Below are 21,603 nucleotides of genomic sequence, written 5' to 3' on the forward strand. Positions count from 1 at the left end.
AGATAATGAAAAAGGAAAGACAACTGCAAATATTACCAGTTTTACTATTTGGAAAGGTCATGCAATGGATACTGAAGCTTTGTGGGATTGTGTAATGTCTGATTTTAAACATTTCAATTAATTGACCCTTTCCAGGCTCAATAAAGAGGCAAAGAGGTACACTGTATGCTGAGCACAACAAAGGCTTTGACAACCAGCACTAAAGATTTATAAAATGGAATATATAGGTGTACTTCCAAGGATCTCAATTTCTGCAAATTAATAGGCTGTGCTGAGCTCTTTGGTAGTTGGAACATTGGTTTTCCTGACAGTGGCAGACAAGTCCATGTCATGTGACCATAGTCTATCTGCGGCCTGAATTGTAAACATATAAGATCCTCAGATCAGGGAGGTGGCCTCATGAAAGAACTGATACTATTTCTTGCCAACAAATAATCAAAATGCTTTAAGTCACTGATACAGACTCCATTTAATAAAGTTGACATAGAGATCTTTTATAAAAGAAAGATTGCTTATTGATCCACAGCAGAATTTCCAAGATAATCTCGGTGAGAAGTGGTCACTGCAATCAGTGCTTAATATAATCAGGTTGTTGGACAGTTTTGACTGGGATGCGTTGTTTTGACATGGATTCCATGGCACCACCATCCCCCACCCCGAACCAGTCAAATGCTGTTACCAGGCAGTCAGCACAAGTACACCTAAATCAGAGCTTTTCTTTTCTTTTAGTAGGTATAATGGCCCCAATATTAATGGGGGTGCGGGGGGCGCAGTAGCGCGTGGAAAACCCGACATGGCCGGGGATGCGGAGGCTCTGCCGATCTTAAAGGCAGGGCCTCATTTAAATAACATGCTGCTGTCTCCCTCCCGATAGCCAGCTAGATTTACAGCCTAGTTGGGAGTGCAGAAAAGAGGCCACAGCCGGGGACCCATGGGTACGGTCCCCTGCCATTAGTGTGGGGTGAGGGGTAAGATCTGGGCTGCAATTGGGAGGGGCGGTGGAGGCTGAGGGGTCGGAGCCGCGATTAGTGGTGGTGGGGTTTTGCCGTGATCCGGGAGAAGGGAGGCCCAAGGCTTTCTTGTGAGGCCCAGAGGAGTACTCCTGCCCCTTCTGGCCCACAAGAAAACTTAAAAAATAAATTTTAAACTTGGCCTCTGGGCTTCTTCTGGCCCAGGATTCGGCTCTCGTCAGGCAAAACCTGCTGGGGAAGCCGACACTGCCCTTGCTCAGGCCACTGGTTGATATTGCAGATTGGATCCTGATGACATCATCAGACCTGATCTGCATATTTAAAACAGGACCCCGCTTCCTTCCTGTAGGTGTCCCGCTTGCCTGCTCAAAGGGTAGATTAATATGCGGACACGGTGGGAAGGAAACAGAATTGCTGAGGGTAAGTGACTCTTGTTATTTTAATGCCCCCCCTCCCCCGCCCAGTTTTCGCCAGATGGGGACAGTTAAAATCGGGGCCAATGAGTCTGTGAATTATGTCAGATTGACATTCCAACATCCCCTCTCCCAAAAAGCTACAATCTTCAGTTTAATTTGAAAAAAATTGCCAGAAAAGAAAAACACCCGCTCACTATCCTATAATCCTTGTGTTTAAGCAATTCTCTTTTGGGGTATAAATTTAAAATTAAGGCTTCTGGCTAAATCCTGAAATCATTGGTTATGAAGTTCTCAAGTTTGATATTGATGTTTTTCTCATTTAATCCTCTGTTTATTTGCATTATTCTTTACAAACAGGACAGTCTACATAGCTCAGAGAATTAAATGTGAAAGCCTCCTGAAACTGTAGCTGCTCTGTAATTTGGTTGTCTGAAGCAATTGCACTCTACCCTTCACATCTTCTCACCTCGAGATAAAGTCATGGAAGGGGAGGCAGACAATCATCTCATTGTGTTTGGTACACTGCATCGCGACTCTGTGTCCAGCTTCATAGCTTTCTGATTTGGGCTATGTGTCTGTTGTTCTCATGATAAAACCTACATAATAATCAAAGTCGTACATGAAATACATAATGAGCTTAGATTGTGATATTTTTGAGTCACTAATAATGGATCCTTTGCTTGATGCAGGCCACTCTACTTAAAGCATGTACCTGATCCACGTATAAAGTTGCAGTCTAACAAATCGCTTTGTGATAAACCTAGAATTACATACAGCACAGAAACAGGCCATTCAGCCCATCTGGCCTATGCTGGTGTTTATCCACCACATGAGACTGATCCTACTCTAATTGGCTGTTCCCACCCTGTCCCCCAAAAACCCTCCATTTTCCTTCCTCGTGTATGTATCAGCATTTTAATTATTCAGTTCCCCTGTTTTGTTGCTGATGGACTGTATATTGCTATACAGACAATTTAATAGGCTCTTAGGTTTCATTACCCCGGCTTTATTTTTGTCAGGCATTTTATTATTACCTCATGTAAACTTTTCTGTTCCCTGAGTATTTATGTTATCTTTATCTATTTTTATACAGTTAAATGCAAAATTCAGATCAAAGTGTGTAACATTTCTTTAGATTGTAAGACTTTTAATCAAATTTCTACAAACAAGGTGCAAAATACTGTACTGCAAATGCAGAAAATCTGAACCAAAAACAGAAAAAGCTGGTAACACACAGCAAGTCAATCAGTATCTGTCAAGAGTGCAGACAGTTGACCTTTCAGGTTTGTGCTTTTCTGAAAAGAGTATGAAACGGAAACATCGACTGCATGACTCGTCAAACCAGCAAGTGCTTGCGCTCACAGGCTCAGACTGTGCACAATGTTTCTCTCAAATATCAACTTTGACTGAAGCAATTGGAAAAATCTTTTCTCAGCTGTACAAGTAAGAAAAAATTCTGCAAGCTGACTTTCAGCAGTTCCCAACAGGGAAATCTTTTACTTTCCATTCTTCTCTGTCCTTAACATGGGGTTCACGATGGGTAATTCCCATGTATATCCTTACGATGGAGGCAGAACAGCAGAAAAGGATGAGATAATGTCAGAGGCACATAGGATAAAGCGATACTAAAGAAGAAGTTGACCAACTAGGAGGTACCCTTCCACCAGAGTCTATAGACAATGGATAAAAAGAGAAGAAAGGACAAGAAAGACTCGGATGATGAAATTGAAGAAGATGAGGATTTAATACGGAAAACCGGCAATTTTGTGTTGAGCTCCAACGCCCTTCCCAAAGGCTTGTTGCAGATAAAGAACTGTATAAATGCCAACCACGTGAGGCCATCAGATGCAAGATTAATAACGACTCAGTTCCACCCATCGGCTCAAGCAATACTGACCAATCCATCTCACTCTTTCAGGTTGATGGAAAGACGAACCCCAAGATTCAGAGTGTCCAGCTGGAGCGGTTTCCCGTGTACAAAGCTGATTTCAGCACAGATGGTGAGCAGGTTATTGCCACGAGCCTCCACAACAAGATGTTCTACGTGTACGATATGCTGTATACTAAAAGCAGGGGCTTCTGATTGCTATGTGCCTACTCCTGGTGCCTCTCTGTATTATTCCTAGAATTATCCTGATGCTGCACCAAGGTGCTAGCTGAGGGCCAGTGGCATTGTGAGCAAATTGTGATGCAGGTGGTCCTTGTCTCAGGGCGTCTGAGTGCTCAGCTGACTGCTCAGCAGGCTGCGTCACCACCACATGTGCATGGGCAGCCTGATCCTGTATTCTGACATCTACATGAGCAGATATCTGAGGGGGCTGCCAGAAAGGTGATGTGAGCTGTCACCAGGAAAAATGATAGCATCTAACCACACCAAGGGCTGAATTTTACCGGCGCTCATAGTGCAGGTTTGGAGGTGGGTTCACTGTCAGAATTACAAAGATTGACAGTGGGTCGGTATCCCACTGTAAACCCGCCTCCTTGTCAGTTTCCCAAGTGTTGGGTCTGTCATCCCCAAACAGACCCGACACCAAGTGGCGGGTCAGCCAATTTAGATAGTTAAAAGTTTATTAAAAGGTAGTTAAGAACCATTTTCAGATGTACTTACCATTTTACCAGGTTTTCAACGAGGTTCCTGGAGAGCGGCTACCACATCAGGTAAGTATGTTGGGTTCTCAATGACTGTGGATTGCTGTGAGTAGGTGAAAGCTGCAAAAGTGGTCTAAAACCTACCATTTCACCACTGTTTACTTCCCACGAACCATTGGGTTCGCAGGGGTAGATTCTCTGTGGAACTACTGGCTTCATAGGGGAAGATTCTCTGAGGAACTACTGGCTTTATAGGGGAAGATTCTCTGTGGAACCACTGCATTCATCGGGGAAGATTCTCTGTGGAATCACTGGGTTCATAGGGGAAGATTCTCTGTGGAATCACTGGGTTCATAGGGGAAGATTCTCTGTGGAACCACTGGGTTCATAGGGGAAGATTCTCTGTGGAGCCACTGGGTTCATAGGGGAAGATTCTCTGAGGAACTACTGGCTTTATAGGGGAAGATTCTCTGTGGAACCACTGCATTCATCGGGGAAGATTCTCTGTGGAACCACTGGGTTCATAGGGGAAGATTCTCTGTGGAATCACTGGGTTCATAGGGGAAGATTCTCTGAGGAACCACTGGCTTCATAGGGGAAGATTCTCTGTGGAACCACTGGCTTCATAGGGGAAGATTCTCTGTGGTGCCACTGGGTTCATAGGGGAAGATTCTCTGTGGAGCCACTGGGTTCATAGGGGAAGATTCTCTGAGGAATCACTGGGTTCATAGGGGAAGATTCTCTGTGGAACCACTGGGTTCATAGGGGAAGATTCTCTGTGGAGCCACTGGGTTCATAGGGGAAGATTCTCTGAGGAATCACTGGGTTCATAGGGGAAGATTCTCTGTGGAATCACTGGGTTCATAGGGGAAGATTCTCTGTGGAACCACTCGGTTCATAGGGGAAGATTCTCTGTGGAACCACTGGGTTCATAGGGGAAGATTCTCTGAGGAACCACTGGCTTCATAGGGGAAGATTCTCTGTGGAGCCACTGGGTTCATAGGGGAAGATTCTCTGTGGAATCACTGGGTTCATAGGGGAAGATTCTCTGTGGAATCACTGGGTTCATAGGGGAAGATTCTCTGTGGAACCACTGGGTTCATAGGGGAAGATTCTCTGTGGAATCACTGGGTTCATAGGGGAAGATTCTCTGTGGAATCACTGGGTTCATAGGGGAAGATTCTCTGTGGAACCACTGGGTTCATAGGGGAAGATTCTCTGAGGAACCACTGGCTTCATAGGGGAAGATTCTCTGTGGAACCACTGGGTTCATAGGGGAAGATTCACTGTGGAACCACTGGGTTCATCGGGGAAGATTCTCTGTGGAATCACTGGGTTCATAGGGAAAGATTCTCTGTGGAATCACTGGGTTCATAGGGGAAGATTCTCTGTGGAATCACTGGGTTCATAGGGGAAGATTCTCTGTGGAACCACTCGGTTCATAGGGGAAGATTCTCTGTGGAATCACTGGGTTCATAGGGGAAGATTCTCTGTGGAACCACTGGGTTCATAGGGGAAGATTCTCTGTGGAATCACTGGGTTCATAGGGGAAGATTCTCTGTGGAATCACTGGGTTCATAGGGGAAGATTCTCTGTGGAACCACTGGGTTCATAGGGGAAGATTCTCTGTGGAACCACGAGGTTCATAGGGGAAGATTCTCTGTGGAACCACTGGGTTCATAGGGGAAGATTCTCTGTGGAACCACTGAGTTCATAGGGGAAGATTCTCTGTGGATCCACGGGGTTCATAAGGGAAGATTCTCTGTGGAGCCACTTGGTTCATAGGGGAAGATTCTCTGTGGAGCCACTGGGTTCATAGGGGAAGATTCTCTGAGGAATCACTGGGTTCATAGGGGAAGATTCTCTGTGGAGCCACTGGGTTCATAGGGGAAGATTCTCTGTGGAGCCACTGGGTTCATAGGGGAAGATTCTCTGAGGAATCACTGGGTTCATAGGGGAAGATTCTGTGTGGAGCCACTGGGTTCATAGGGGAAGATTCTCTGTGGAACCACTCTGGAACATCTTTTGCATGCAATCTGTGAAGCTTGGTTTACGCATGATTAGCCTTGACCAGAATGCAGGTATATTATTCACCACTTTCCCGTCTTGTCCATTCTTGGGTGCTGGGTGGTAAGTTGTCTTCTAATTTGTTTGATGATGAATATGAAGATATGAATTGATGGGGACCAATGTGTGGACAAGGAGTGGTTTGTTGGTTGCAGAACTGCTTTGTGTTAGTGGCAGTAGTGGTGGGGATGGGGGCAGCTGGAAGAACGTCCATTGCATTATCTGGTGACATGGGTCCACTGGGGCAACCTAAGTGAACTTTGCATTAATAAGGGCATTGACATAATAAAACTCACTACGCACTTGGTTTGAGCATAAAGCAAGGCTTTAATCAACTTGTTTCAGAACATGGAGGTCTAGTTGTATTTCACTAGCTCCTCGTCTTACAAAATGTCCCTGGAAAGCTGGGGCCCGTGCCCGAGTATTTATACTCCTTGGACGGCGCCACCAGCTGGCCATCCAGCGTTATTTCATAAGTAGTTTCTTGATGATGAGATTTATAACATTCTTCCTGCCTGAAAGATTTGGAAGTCCGACGACTTCTTCTTAACGGATTAGGTGGACCACGAATAGCCGCAGTCTTTTAGATTTTTGTTTATGGCCAGAAGGCACGTCTCCCCAGACCGTGTCTTGGTCCCTGGGCCACTTGATCCATACCGGTGGATCGACAGGGCCCGTGTTGCTCTGATCGGCCCGAGGAAAGCTGGGGAGATCGTGACTCCGGGTGCGGGTCCCCACAGGCGCAGAACTGGCTTCATCCCATTGGTTAGCCGGGGATTGACCGGCGTCCTGGCCCGGGGTGGCCATCCCACGGGGAGTGCTCGGCTCCCCGAGCGGATCTGGCGGGGCAGCCGGCAGATCCCTTGATGTCCCAGGTAGGGCGTCATCCTCGGGGGAGCGCAGAGTGTCAGCATCATCCCCACGGGTCCCTCCATCAGTTGAGTTCGCGGAACCGGCTGGACAGGGAGCCAGGTCCCGGAGCGAAACGGTGGACTCCCGGCCATCCGGGTACCGCACATGTGCGTACATGGGGTTGACGTCCGTAAGTTCTACCTCGTCGACTAGAGGATCGTTTTTTGACGATCGGACGAATCTTCGGAGCAGCACGGGGCCAGGAGCTGCCAACCATGACGGTAGAGACGTCCCATGGGTGGAGCGACGCTGGAAGCTGAGGAATCGCTCGTGAGGTGTGACATTGGTAGAAGTAGAAAGGAGAGACCTGATGGAATGCAACGCGTCAGGGAGCATAGTTTCCCACTGCTGGTCTGGTAGATTGCGTGACCTCAGCGCAAGACAAACAGCGTTCCAAATGATAGCGTTGTATCTCTCAACCTGTCCGTTACCAATGGGATGGTACGGTGTCGTTTTACTTGTGGCGATTCCCCGTTGGGAGAGATAGCTTTTGATTTCGCTTGACATGAAGGAGGGACCCCGATCAGAGTGGATGAAATTGGCTGTATCGCAAAGGGAAAAGACTTGATCAAGGCATTTGATCACTGTGGAAGTAAGCATATTGGGACAGGGGAAAGCAAAGGGAAAGCGTGAATATTCGTCCACCATAGTCAGTAAGTAGGTGTTCTGCATTGAGGAAGGCAATGGCCCTTTAACGTCAATGCTGAGTCGCTGCATAGCGTGTATGAATGAGCGAGCCATCCGATGGACGGAAGAATTGCGGTTTTAACTCCGCACAAATTTTACAGGAGGAGCACGTTCTTTTCACATCTTCCGTAGAAAATGGGAGATTTTTAGATCGCACAAAGTGCAACATACGGGTAACGCCAGGATGGCATATGTCAGTATGAAGTTGACATAGAAGAGCAGAATGCCCGTGTGAGGGTATCCGGGGCCACATTCTCTTTGCCGGGTCGATAATGTATGGTGTATCCAAAGGCAGCCAATTCCATCCTCCAGAGTTGTATTTTGTTATTCTTGATCTTAGTGCGTTTCTGGTTATCCAGCATAAAGGCCACGGAGCGCTGATCGGTTATAAGTGTGAAATGGCGACGAGCGAGAAAATGACTCCATTTACGTTACTATGATGGCCGTAGCCCCCTTCTCAACAGGAGGATAATGGAGCTTGCTGCCCTGCAAAGTTCTGGACAGAAATGCAACGGGTCGACCACCTTGATTCAAGGTAGCAGAGATCGCCACATCCGATGCATCGCACTCGACCACGAAAGGAAGATTTTCATCAATGGAACGAAGCGTGGCTTTTTCCAGTTGTTGCTTGAGGAGGTTGAAAGCTGAAATAGCCGTTGCCTCCAATGGAAATGACTTTGCGTGAAGCAGGGGCTGGATCTTGTCGGAGAAGTGGAGTATCCATTTTGCATAATAGGTGAACATGCCGAGTGCCCGACGAAGAGAGCTGAGATTCGTAGGGGGAGGGAGCTCCTGAAGCAGACAAAGTCGCTCCGGATCCGGTTTGATGACACCGTTGCCCACCCAGTAGCCAAGGATGTTGATTGATGGTACTGATTTCACAGGTTTGCACTCATTTAAGGTTAAGTTGCAACGACGGAGAATGTCAAAAAATTTCTGGAGGTTGGCATCATGCTCCTTCTGGTCATGACCAGCAATGGTGATATTATCCAGATTTGGAAAAGTGTCCGTTAAGTTCTCCTGTTTGACTAGGCTATCCATTGTCCATTGAAAGATGGCCACCCCATTGGTGACCCCAAATGGAAGGCGACAAAACTGGTAAAGCTGACCATTGGCCGCAAAGGCCGTATACTTTGTGTCAGAGTCCTTTAACGGTACTTGATGATATGCGCTCTTTAAATCAAAAGTTGAAAATACCTTGTAGTTGGCAAGGTTATTGACCATGTCATCGATGTGTGGTAGTGGGTAGGCATCCAGGTCGGTATACTGGTTGATAGTTTGTGAGTAATAGATGCAAAGACGTTTCTTGTGTTGCTTCAGAGGATTGTTAAAAATGACGACTTGAGCCCGCTGTAGGATTCTCAAAATTCCCACATCTCTCCAGTTATTAATAAGGGACCCTGAAGGACAAGTTATTAACAAGGGTACCCTAAAGGGAATGGCTTTTGGACTTCATGGGAAAACCTGCAAGGTTAAAGCAGGACCCTGCAAACAGCATGTCAAGTTCAAAACTCAAAACTTGACATGCCTGGGCCTGTGGGAGACAGCTTTGATTTGTGATTTCAAACCAGACAGCTAAAGGAGACAGAACACGCATTCTTCCCTTTAAAAACAAATCAACTCAGGAAACGACTTAATCTTGCACAAACTTAAAGCCATCAAGACTATGCATATATAACCGCTTACAGTTCAAACTGGCTACCAAGCCAGGAAGATACCGATTTACATTATGCATAACAAACACCGAGACATTAAAAACCATTTAACAACGAGACAACCGCCCAAAACCCAGGTAAGGTGAACGACTATAATCACCTTAACGAGCCCGCCAAAAATTAGACAAAGAAATAACCCTGATTTGGCGCGCAGATAACAAACTCAAAAACAGTATAATTGTAGGCCCATCGGTAACCAAAGACACGCTAGCTATCGACATGACACCAGAGGGGGCCAAGTGAAGCCAACAGGAAGGCTCACGCAACATCATGGCGAGGGGACATGGTGGGGCAGGCTCGACCGAAGATGACTAGACCACAACTGCAGCCTTACCGACCACGAGCACCGCGGTAACAAAGGGCTGGGTAAACCATACCTTCAGATCATTACCACTACACAGGTAATGATCTAGGCCACCGCAACCAAGCCGACACCAAAGACCGCCAACCGAACCCCAACCGCAGCAAAACCCGACGACCAGACCACCACCAGAAGAACAAAACCCCAAGTTTTCCACTCTACAAGCTAAAGTACCCAACAAAGACTTTATTCCCTACTTCTAACTGAGGAAAAAAGGTACTTACCCAGACAAATCCACAACCGTGCCCTTACCGCATCAGCAGACTCCACCCAACTGAAGAACCTTCGCAGATTCTAAGACTGGGACCACGTGGTGACAGCAGGCCCCAAAGGGCACAAAGAGAGAACCCCAAAACCGCAACCGACTTAACTGACAGGATTCGAACTGTCAGGAAACCCCCATTGGTGAGCATAATCCCTGGCCCCCTTTTAGCACAATTTAGTTAAATATTGGGGGTGGGACAAGGGTAGGGGGATTATTAATGTGATTTTCCCTTGTTGTGCCATGTGTTCCCCATTCTTAATTAAGTGTACTCTTGAATGTCTGTAACTACTCCAGTAATCTAAGTGTGTAATTTTATTGTGACTCTAATAAACACAGTTTTCTTGTACCAAACCAGTTGTCTATTCCAATTTTGTATCGCAGCCTGTACCTAAGTCCGGAGTCTAGAACCACAGGGGTGTGGGAGCGATTCTAACCACTCAAAAGCAGTCAGGGGCAAAGCTGACTCCACACACCACCCCCTACAGAAATGACGACCGCGGCAGGACTCCGGCAACAGGGGTGCGATACAGTAGACACTGATTCGGAAGAGCAAACTGTAATGGAAGAGAGGATTTCTAATTATGTCTTCAGTAAGGTGAATATCACTAAGAAGTGGATCACTAATCTGTTAAAGGCTGGGCGTCCGGTAGACGCTGCAGCTAAATGGACAGAAGGGAAGGATCATAGGAAATCCATAGAAAAGGCAGTCTGGCTGATGTGCTTCAAGAAACAGATCCAGCTTTTGGACAGGCTCGTTGAAGCACAGGCAGCTGAGATACGGGAGTCAGCCCTGGAAGTCCAAACAAGGACTCTAGCAGGGGAGAAGTTACTGGTAGGATTGCAGGCTCTGAACCAGGAAAGGGTGCAGTTAATGGGGGAGCATAAGTCCAGGCAGGAATATTTACAGTGCCAGGTCACCGAGGCCAAGAACAATGAGCTGAGGTTGCGGGAAAAGAATGCCCGCCTAGCAAGACAAGTAAGAGAGCAGGAGGAGAAAGTAAAAGACATAAAGGCAGCCTATAAGATAGCGAGCGCACAGGGGTTTGAAGATGCAGATCATGGCCCCTGCCAGGAACAGATAGAGAATCTGAGCCTTGCGCTAAGGAAGGCAAAGGGCATGGTGTGCCTCATCAACCCGAAGGCAGCCCAGGTCGATTTTACAGGGAACGAGGGGAGAACGGTTCAGACAGCACGGGTAGTGCCAAGGGACAACCCGGTTGAGGAGCAGGAGGACCCACTGTTGTGTCCGTGTATAATAAGACACAGACTGCGGAGAACGGTACAACAGGTGTTTACTCAACGTGGCTCACACTGCAACTGATCTGTACAGATTACTAAGGGCTATATACAGGTGTGGTCACTGCCGGTACTACAGTATACATGAGCTGTAAAATATAGTTCCCCACTTAAAGGTATATACATTACAATTCCTCCCCTTTTAGATTAACAGTACCATAACACTCATTTAACAATTAAATATCAAACTAATTACAATTAACACTTTTAACATGCAACATTAGCTGAAAATAGTCTATTTATATATTCAAGTCTTTGGGGAGGTTTCCTGATCCTTTCTGGATAGCGCCTTTCCCGAGTGTCTTGCTCTTGGTGCGGAGGCGATTCTGGCCCCCTGTCGCCGGTTGGTTCATCAGCTTCCGATGCTACTGTTTCTGGGGTAGATGCGACCTGTACGTTGGGTTCATCACCAGGTACGTATGGGCGAGGCATGGGGTTGACTTGTTCCTGTGACTCTAGGATCTGGTCAGCGTGGTGAATTTCTGCCCGTGCAGATAGTGATTGAACTTTTTCACTCCCCACACTAGGCTGAGGGCCTCCCTGTCAATCTGGGCGTAGTTACGCTCGGCTGAGGTTAGTGATCGTGACGCAAAGGCTATTGGCCTCTCTGAGCCGTCCAAGAATTTGTGCGACAGCACCGCTCCAATGCCGTAGGGTAATGCATCACATGCCAACCGAATTGGTAATGCTGGGTTGTAATGGGCCAATACCTCTTTCGATGTGATTAGTGTTTTGCTCTTCTGGAAAGCTCGTCTACATTCGTCACTCCACTTCCATGGCACCCCAGTTTGCAGTAGGGTGTTCAGTGGGTGTAGTATTGTAGACAAATTTGGCAAGAACTTATGGTAGTAGTTTACCAGCCCAAGGAACAACCTCAGTTGTGACACATTTTCCGGTGCTGAAGCCTTGACTACTGCCTCAATCTTCTCTGGGGACTTATGTAACCCCTCTTTATCGATAACATGGCCACAATACGAGATCTGTTTTCTAAAAAACTCGCATTTGGGGCGGTTAGCTCGGAGCCCATATTCCTGCAATCTAGTGAGCACCTGCTCCAGGTTGGCAAGGTGATCACTGTCATTTTTGCCCGTGACCAGGATGTCGTCCAAATAACACTGGGTCCCTGGGATCCCTTGCAGGACTTGTTCCATTGCCCTCTGCCAAATAGCTGGAGCTGATGCTACCCCGAATACCAGCCGGTTGTATTGGTAGAGACCTTTATGGGTGTTGATTGTGAGGTATTTTTTTGATGCTTCTTCTACCTCCATTTGCAGATACGCCTGAGCCACATCAATCTTAGTGAAGCGTTTCCCTCCAGATAGTGAGACGAAAATATCTTCAATCCGCGGAAGGGGATATTGTATGGTGTGAAGGACCGGGTTCACTGTTACCTTAAAGTCCCCACAGATGCGAACCTTCCTTGGTTCCCCAGGCGTGCTGCTTGTTAGATCCGTGATTCTGAGAGTATGATGTTTTTCAATAACTACACAGATGCTGTAACTTAACAATCAACAGGTGTTTACTGGAGTAGGGTAGTCTCAAGACCGGGGGTACAGAGGCATGCTCAAGGCTTATATACAGGTGTGGTCACTGCCGGTACTACAGTATACAGGAGCTGTAAAAGTAGTTCACTCTTAAAGGTACATACACTACACTGCTCAACGACTTTTTCATCACAGGGACGATGGGTGTAGCCCACTCGCTCCAGTCTACCTTGGACAGTACACCTGAACATTCCATACTCTCCAGCTCTGCTTCGATGGCTGGGCGGATCGCATAAGGTACCGGTCTGGCCTTAAAAAATTTTGGGCTTGCGTTTTCTTCAATTTTAATCGTCACTGTCATGCCTTTTAGTGTTCCGAGTCCTTGCTGGAACACTTCTTTTGCGTCAGTTAGGATCTTTGACAGTCGCCCAGGTGTGACGTCGTCATTCTTTTTGTCAGCCACAGTCAGTGCCTGTATGGAAAGCCGATCCAGTTGTATTTTCCGGATCCATTCACATCCCAGTAATGGTGGTCCTCCATCTTGTAATACATCCAGGTCTAGTTTTGGTGTTTCCTTACCGTTATATATAATGGTCACTCTTATTTTTCCTTTGGGGTAGACTTTTTGCCCCGTGTACGTCTTCAAAATAATTTTTGTGTCTCTCAAGGGTATGTGTGAGAATAGCCGCTCGTAGTCCCGTCAGCTTATGACTGTTAGGGCTGATCCTGTGTCCAATTCCATCTTTACCTGGACTCCTGCTATCTTGAGAGTGACCCAAATGGTTCGGTGATCCTCCATTGTGATCACATTATGTAGTTTCAGACAACTCAGTTCCCTGCTTTCGGAGTCGTTATCACTCTTTTGTTCGTCTGAACTATTCTCCGTCATCTTATGTACCTTCTTGTACTTTTCTTTGGTAGGTTTCTTATTGCTGGTTTTCTTTCCCGACCTGCAGACTCGTGCTATGTGTCCTACTTTTCCACACTGTCTGCACACTTTGTCTTTGAACCAGCAATCATTCTGGTCGTGTGTTGTTCTGCCGCAGCGATAGCACTTCTCTGTTCCATATGACATTTCGTTTGTGCCATATTCTTGCGGTCTCTGTTGTATCTCTGCAGCGCCCCGTGCTGCTGCTTCATATGATACCGCAATGCTGAAAGCCTTTTCCAGCGTAAGGTCCTTTTCAGATAAAAGCCGTTTCTGGGTTCCTTCACTTTGAAGCCCACACACAAACTTGTCCCTTAAGGTATCTGCCAGTCCCGCTCCAAACTGGCAGTGTTTCGATAGTTTGCGCAGTTCTGTTAAATAATCAGCATTGCTTTCATCCTTATGCTGGTTCCGTTTGTGAAACTTGAATCTTTCTGCTATCAGCAGCGGTGTGGGGTTTAAATGTTCCTTTAGTATCGTTACTATGTCTTCAAAACTCTTTTCCATTGGCTTCGTTGGGGTTACTAGATTTCATAATAAACCATACGTCTTTGCACCCATTAAATTTAACAATACCGACGCTTTCTTGTCATCTGACACCTCATTTGCCTTGCAGTACACCTCTATTCGTTCAACATATGTAGTCCAATCTTCGACTCCATTGTCAAATGCGGTGATACTGCCACTCTTCGGCATTTTGGTTGTGGTTTAAAATGGCGTCTCCCAATGGCTTAAAATGGCATCGTCCGCGCTTTCCTTCCTCCCCCGCTGCTGCCAACGCCGCTCCCGGCGGTTCTCGTGGCAATGGCGGCGCCCTGTAGGTTTCTGCGCGTCTCTCTCTCCCTCTCTCCGACACTGCTCAGCCCCTGAACACCGGCTGCGCCCTGTGCGCTCTGCCCTCTCTCTTTCTCCCCCGTCGACGCTGCTCGGCTCTTTGCTGTGCCGCTCGGTCGGGCTCTAGCCCGCCGCTGTCCGGGAAGGGTCTGCGCACTACCTGTTGCCAGCCCATTTCGCTGGACCACCTCAACTGGAAAGCCAAGCCTGGCTCTCGGCAGCCTCCCCCGCAATTATCGAGTCTCTGCTGGATGACTGGGCGGTTGCCCGTGGTCGACGCCCGAGTCTCTGGCCTTGACCTCCAATCCACTGATCTCCAGGAACGACTCCCCGGGAGGTGATGCAGAGTTGCAGGTAGCTTCGAACTTGCCTCGTCGTCAATGTTGTGTCCGTGTATAATAAGACACAGACTGCGGAGAATGGTACAACAGGTGTTTACTCAACGTGGCTCACACTGCAACTGATCTGTACAGATTACTACTCAGGGCTTTATACAGGTGTGGTCACTGCCGGTACTACAGTATACATGAGCTGTAAAAGATAGTTCCCCACATTACACCCACGACCACCACCCATAGTGCCAGGTTTCAGCGAGGTCTGGCAGCAAGGTGGGGTGGAGTTAGTGGTAGAAGTTGAGGTGGAAAAACTCCCGCAAGAGAAGCCGGGACTGGGGCCGATGTGCCTGGCCCAGCAGCGAAGGTTGAAGGGGATGAAGAAGGGGAAGAGGGACCCCTCCAAACCCAGTTCGTAGTTCTCTATGGCACCCAACAGATTAGGGCCATGGTAAGCCATATACCAAAACTGGCAGAGAATGGGGACCCCTCGGTCCACTTCAGGGAAGTGGAACAGACAGCCAGCATCAACGAGTGCGATGATGCTGAGCAGGCCAAAATGCTGCTATTCTACCTGGAGAGTAAGCTCCTCCAGTCTCTCTCTGACCAGTGTAAGAGGGGACAATGCGAGTATGGGGAGCTCAGGGAGGAAGTTCTTGAGGCCATGGGGATGAATGAGGGAAGTCCTTTCTCCCGAGTGGAGAAGACAGTGCAGCTCGCAGGGGAAAGCCCGCAGGCTTTCGCGGACAGGTTGTGGCCGGTGTATAGGAGTGCCTGTACTGGGGCACCTGACCGGGCTAACCTGGACCAGGATCAGCTGGCCCACTGGCTCCGTTGCCTGGTGGCAAACAGCTTGCCACAGGTCAGGGCCAAGGCAGGAATGTGGTTTGACCCAAAGAATCCCCTGACTACGGAACTGACGGTGATCAGACAATTGACCCTAACTTACCGGAATGGTAAGGGAACCGATGCACACCCACCTAAAGGGAAGGTGCATGAAGTAGAACCCGGACAGGGTAGGAAGGAGTGGCATCAGGAGGGGAATTACCCCTCCAAGGCAAAGCTTAACTGTTATGGGTGTGGGAAGGATGGACACTGGAGGAAGGAGTGTAGAAATCCCTGGAAGGATAACAAGGGAAAGAATTCCTCAGCCCCAGCCCAAAAGACAGAGGCAGGAATCCCTCCCGCCACGGTCGAGTCCTTTTTGGACGCCACGAGGACCCTATTGACGGGCCCAGGGAGGGTAGCAGCCACCACCGGTGCTCTGACCCCCATCAGCCCCATCCAACCCACAGCCCTGACTAGAGCCAGCGCAGCCTGTTTACCTGTGTTCCCTGAAGTACGACTTATGGAAGAGACCCCTCGTTGAGATGGAGGTAGAAAAGGTGAAAGGGACCTATCTGTTGGACACGGGGGCATCGTGCACCGTGATCCATTCAGCTAACACCACCACCTCACCTCTTACGGGGTCCCATACAGTCTGTCGGGATTCACAGGTAAGGAACAGGCAGGCTCATTTTCCATCCCGCTGTCCATTCGCTTAGGAACACTCCGCTCTAAATGGACCTGTATCCTAATGAAGTGGGAAGTGGAGGGTGGAAAAGGGATCCTGGGAGCCGACTTTATTGTAGGCCACGGGATCCTAGTGGATTTAAGGAATCATTGCCTATGGGGGGCAAACACAGGAAAGGAAGGCGGAGTAGTAGTCATCCCAGGGAAACAGGGGAAGGGGACCCTGTGCACCATGAAGCCTAAAGAGGGTTATAACCTCAAGCTCATGGTCAATAATACCCCAAGGGAGTTCCAGGCATTTGTGCGAGCCCACCTAGCCACATTTGCCACACAAAGCACGACTGTGGGAGGGTCAATGGGTTCGAGGTCAGTGTAGATGAGGACCCTATGGCCCGACCACAAAAGCAGTACAACTTCCCCAGGGAAGCGGAGCCAGACATGGAAGCAGCCATGTCCTCCTTAGTGCAACAGGGAGTCCTGAGACCGATAGCCACCCACGTGAACTCTCCACTGTGGCCGGTTAGAAAACTGGACAACTCCTGGAGGGCCACAGTGGACTATCGGGTGCTCAACAGTAACATCCCAGCCTGTGCACCCACAGTAGCAGCAGTTGCCGACCTGATAGGAAGTATCCCAGCATCCGCGACCACTTTCACGGTGCTGGATAGCTCCAACGGGTTTTGGTCCATCCCTTTAAGGAGAGAGGATCAGTACAAGTTTGCCTTTACTTTTAAAGGGCAACAGTACACCTGGAACTGTTTGCCTCAGGGCTTCCACAATAGCCCTAGCATTTTCCACCAATGCATGGCAAACAGTCTAAAGGGCTTCAGCCAGCCCAGGCAACTGGTACAGTATGTGGATGACCTGCTCCTATTCACGGATTCGAGAGAGGAGCATGGCCCACTACTGGCCGAACTGCTGGAACTGCTCAGGCAGGAAGGCTTTAAAGTGAACCCAAGGAAATCGCAGATCGGCCAGCAGGAAGTGAAATTCCTGGGCCTGACCGTACGCGCGGGGGAAAGGGCCAAAGATAAAGCTAGAAGGGAAGCAGTACAGGAGTTACCAGTCCGCAACACAGTCACGGGAGTGAGATCTTTTCTAGGGCTAACCGGGTACTGTAGAGACTTTATTGAGGACTATGCAGCCACAGCAGCCCCTCTGCTCCGGCTCCTACATAAGGGAGTGGAGTGGGTTTGGGATGAGGGTTGCCAGGCAGCATTTGTCAGGCTCAAAAGGGATCTGCAGACCGCACCAGCTCTAGGGGCCATAGATGGGGGGAAAGAGTTCTTCCTGGAGGTAGCAGCCAGCGGGGACAGCCTGAGTGCTATGCTGCTCGAAGAGCAGCATGGCAGGCTGAGGCCGGTGGTCTACTCCTCCAGGATACTTACGGATGTGGAGAAGAGCTACTCCAATTGTGAGAGGCACCTCCTGGCCACACATTGGGCTGTGAAAAGATCGCTGATCTTCACAGGCACCTCTCCCATCACCCTCCTCACCCATCACATGCCCACCCAGATGCTCCTGGATGGGAGAATCAAGGATGGGACAGTGAGCAGTGCCCGCATTGCTTGCTGGACCCTGCTTCTCTCACAGATGGACCTGAAAGTAAAAGGGCTCTGTGAGCCAAAGCTCGCAGCTAACTTGGTATATCCTAGAACAGCCCACCGGTGTTCCATAGAAGGGGTTTGGGAAGTAGACATAGGTTTGCGGGCCGGGATACACCCACAGGCCGTGAAATCTATGTGGATGGCTCTAGCACAGTATCTGCTGGTGAGCGACTCACGGGGTGTGGAGTTTATGACCCAGCGGCAAACGTTGCCCTGGCAATTAAGCTCCCCAGCACCATGAGCGCCCAGCAGGCTGAACTGTCCGCGTTAGTGTACGTTGTTACACACCCAAAATCTTCCCCACCCCACACACGATTTGCTCGAACAGCATGTTCACATGCAATTCGTGTACAGAGTACCTGGCCATCTGGTCCCGCCGCGGATACACCTCCGCTGACGGGAGACCCCTCACAGTGAAACCCCTGCTGGAGAAAATCTTAGCAACAGTGGGGGAGGAAGGGGAGGTTTTCATCCATAAGGTGAAAGCCCATTCCTCCACAGAACCCCGTAGTAAGGGCAACCAGCAGGCTGACATGCTAGCTAAGGAAGGTGCCCGCACAGGCACTTTCTGGGACCCTTATGGATCCAGACCCATAGCAGCAGTCAGGGGTAGGAATGGGACACAAGGGAGTGCAGGGGTAGCTTTAACCTCGGACCTTAAGACGGTCCAAACCCAAGACCCCGTCCTCAAGGCAGTCCTCAGTGCAGTGACTGAGGGAAAAGGGTAGAGGGCCCTTATGGCACAGCAGCCCTCTCTGTGAAGGAAGGCATGCTGTTTAGGGGAGAACAATGAGTAGTACCACAGCAGCACAGGAGGGAATTCCTTCAACTGGCCCATGAGGGTCCAGGAGCGGGGCATCCCGGGCCTGAGGCCATCTGGCAGCGGGTGGAACAGGCGGGATGGTGGCCAGGACTCAGGGAAGATGTCCGCGAGTTCTGCGCCAGCTGTCTGGTGTGTGCTGCTAACAACCCTGACCCCCACAAAAGGAAGGTACCTATGGGACACATCAGGAGGGTAGAGGGACCATGGCAGTCGATCCAGGTCGACTACATCGGGCCCCTACCCACCGCCCAGGGAGGCTATAAGTACTGCCTAGTCCTGGTAGATGTGTTCACAAAGTGGGTAGAGGCCTTCCCCTGCCGAACAGCCACAGCTCTGGGTACAGCCAGGATCCTGGTCAGGGAGGTGTTCTCGTGATGGGGGCTACCACAGTATGTGGAGTCTGACCAAGGGAGTCATTTTACCGGGCAGGTCATGCAGAATACCCTTATGGTGCTCGGCATTGAGGGGAAGTGGCATGTTGCACACAACCCACAGTCCTCAGGGATTGTGGAGAGAATGAACAGGACCTTGAAAGAAAGGCTGAGGAAAGAGACGGTAGACTCACCTAGGAAATGGGCAGAGGTCCTACCGTTGGTCCTGATGGGGATCCGAGCCAGCCAGTCAAAAAGCACGGGGTATTCCCCACATGAGCTGATGACTGGCAGAGTTATGCGGACCCCCACCCATATACTAGCCCCGGTGCTCATGGAAGGTCAGCTCAGGGAGGTGAACCGGGACAGTTTCGCCAGGAACCTATTTGAGCACCTTAAACAGGTCCACGGGCAGGCGGCTGGGAACATGGGAAAGCAACATCGGAGTAACCGATTGCTGTTAGAACCCTGAACACACCACGAGTGGGAGATAGGGGATCAGGTTATGGTTAGGAATTTTGCTCGGGTAGGAAGTCTAGAACCGTTATACATGGGGCCCTATAGCATTGTAGACAAGGCCAGCCCCATGGTATACGCCATAAAGATGCCTCGGCGCATCAAATGGTTCCATATTAACCAATGCAAATTGTTTAAGCCCGAGAGAAGGGAACAGCCGGTTAGAGCAAGGTCTGAGGATCGAAATCCTCAGCCTGCAGCAGGAGCAAACTCACAGACGGCACAGGCAGGTGCAATGGCCTGTTTTAAGGGAGGGGCCACATCACCCACTGTTTGGGACCCTCCCCCACTCATCTGGGACTTAGACGAGGCGGGACCTGGGGGTGAGGACTCACAGCCTGCAGCATTAAGCTGCAGAGAATTACCTGCCCCTAACCCAGGTTTAGGAGAGGTGGAATGTGAGGGCGAGGACCCTCAGCCTGCAGCATCAGGCTGCGTAGAGTTGCCTGCCCCTAGCACAGGTTCAGGAGAGTAAAGTCTGAGGATAAAAATCCCCAGCCAGTGGTAGTGGGAAGTTCACAGACCGCACAGGAGGGGGCAGTGGCTCATGTTAAAGACCCACCAGCCAGAAAACCCCCACCAGCCAAAGTCCCCAGACGGTCTCCACGAACGCCACAGCCAAAGAAACCATGGTCACCGGCTCCCCAGTTTAAAAGGGCAGCCTCTTGAGTCAGGGATCAATCTGAGGGCAGAGGTCCCCAACCAGCAGCCGCAGGCTGCGAGGGACCAAAAGCACAGGACAGAGCAGCCACACCGAAGGGAGTAGTGTGCTGCAGCCTGAACAGGGATTAGCCTGGCCGCCCGGAGACGGGCGGCGGATGTATATAGCTTCTATAATGTAATTTTGGGATTGTTAAGTTTGGGTGTTTTTAGTTTAATTTAAATAAGGTGATTGGTAGTTTAAATATTATTGTTTAAGAGCGTTTGTATTGAGTCAAGGTCGCAAGACTCGACTATGCTTTACCCAAGCCAGAGAATCTTCTCGGGACCTGGCTATATGCTCTTGTGTCTCTTTACAGAAGGGATTTCGAAATGAAGGGGGGCATACTCCTACTCACCCTGATAGGAGTGAGCACTGGGAGGCGAGGTGACGTGGAGAACTCCCACATCTATGGGTGCTCAGGAGAGAGAGCACCGGTTGTGACTGCTGGGGGCGGCGAACGAGGCGTGGAGGAGCTCGCCATCTATTCCCATGAGGGAAGATGGCCAGGGTGGCTGGGATCCAACTCCACCCGGTACTCCAGCCAGACTGGGTTCACCTACGGGGAGGCTTCCCTCCCCTGCCCCAGCGTACAGGTTGTGGCCTCACGGGTCGGGGTCACTGAGGGGAAACGCGTATGCCTGACCTGCAGAGGACAGATTCCCCATGGAAGGTGGTGGTGGCTCAGGAAGCTGAGCACAGACATGGGGGACCGTACAGCTGACTGGGAACGGCTAGGGAACGACACCTACCGGACGGTCACAGGGACCCAAGGGGAAACTAATGTGTGCTGGGATAAGTGGTGGGAGTCGGAACAGGGAATTTATGTCTGCATGTGGGGGTCGCAAAGGGTCTGCCCCACGGGCACATCCATCATCTTCTCCGCATCATAGCAGGATAAGAGGAAGGGGGTGGAATGGGATTTCCACCTACACGCTTGCATAGTCCCACGCTCCCAAGCCCCAGTTAAAGCCACTGAACTCGTGGCACGTGCCCGAAAGCCCCTGCCCATGACCCAGACAGCAAGGACATACATGGAGGGGTGCCCTGCCACCACCAAGGGACCAGGGAATGGGCTGGCACTAGTGCCGACCGAAAAGGTGCTATACCAGGGGGTACACTACGCGGTAGCATCTGTGATTTTAAACCTTACCGGGGTACACTTACCTGAGTGGTGCCCCACAGAGACAGAACAACTATACCAGGCCCTGTTAAGC

This window comes from Somniosus microcephalus, chromosome 13, assembly GCF_052327205.1.
Source record: "Somniosus microcephalus isolate GS21.2 chromosome 13, FLI_Smic_1.0, whole genome shotgun sequence".
Taxonomy (NCBI): Eukaryota; Metazoa; Chordata; class Chondrichthyes; order Squaliformes; family Somniosidae; genus Somniosus; species Somniosus microcephalus.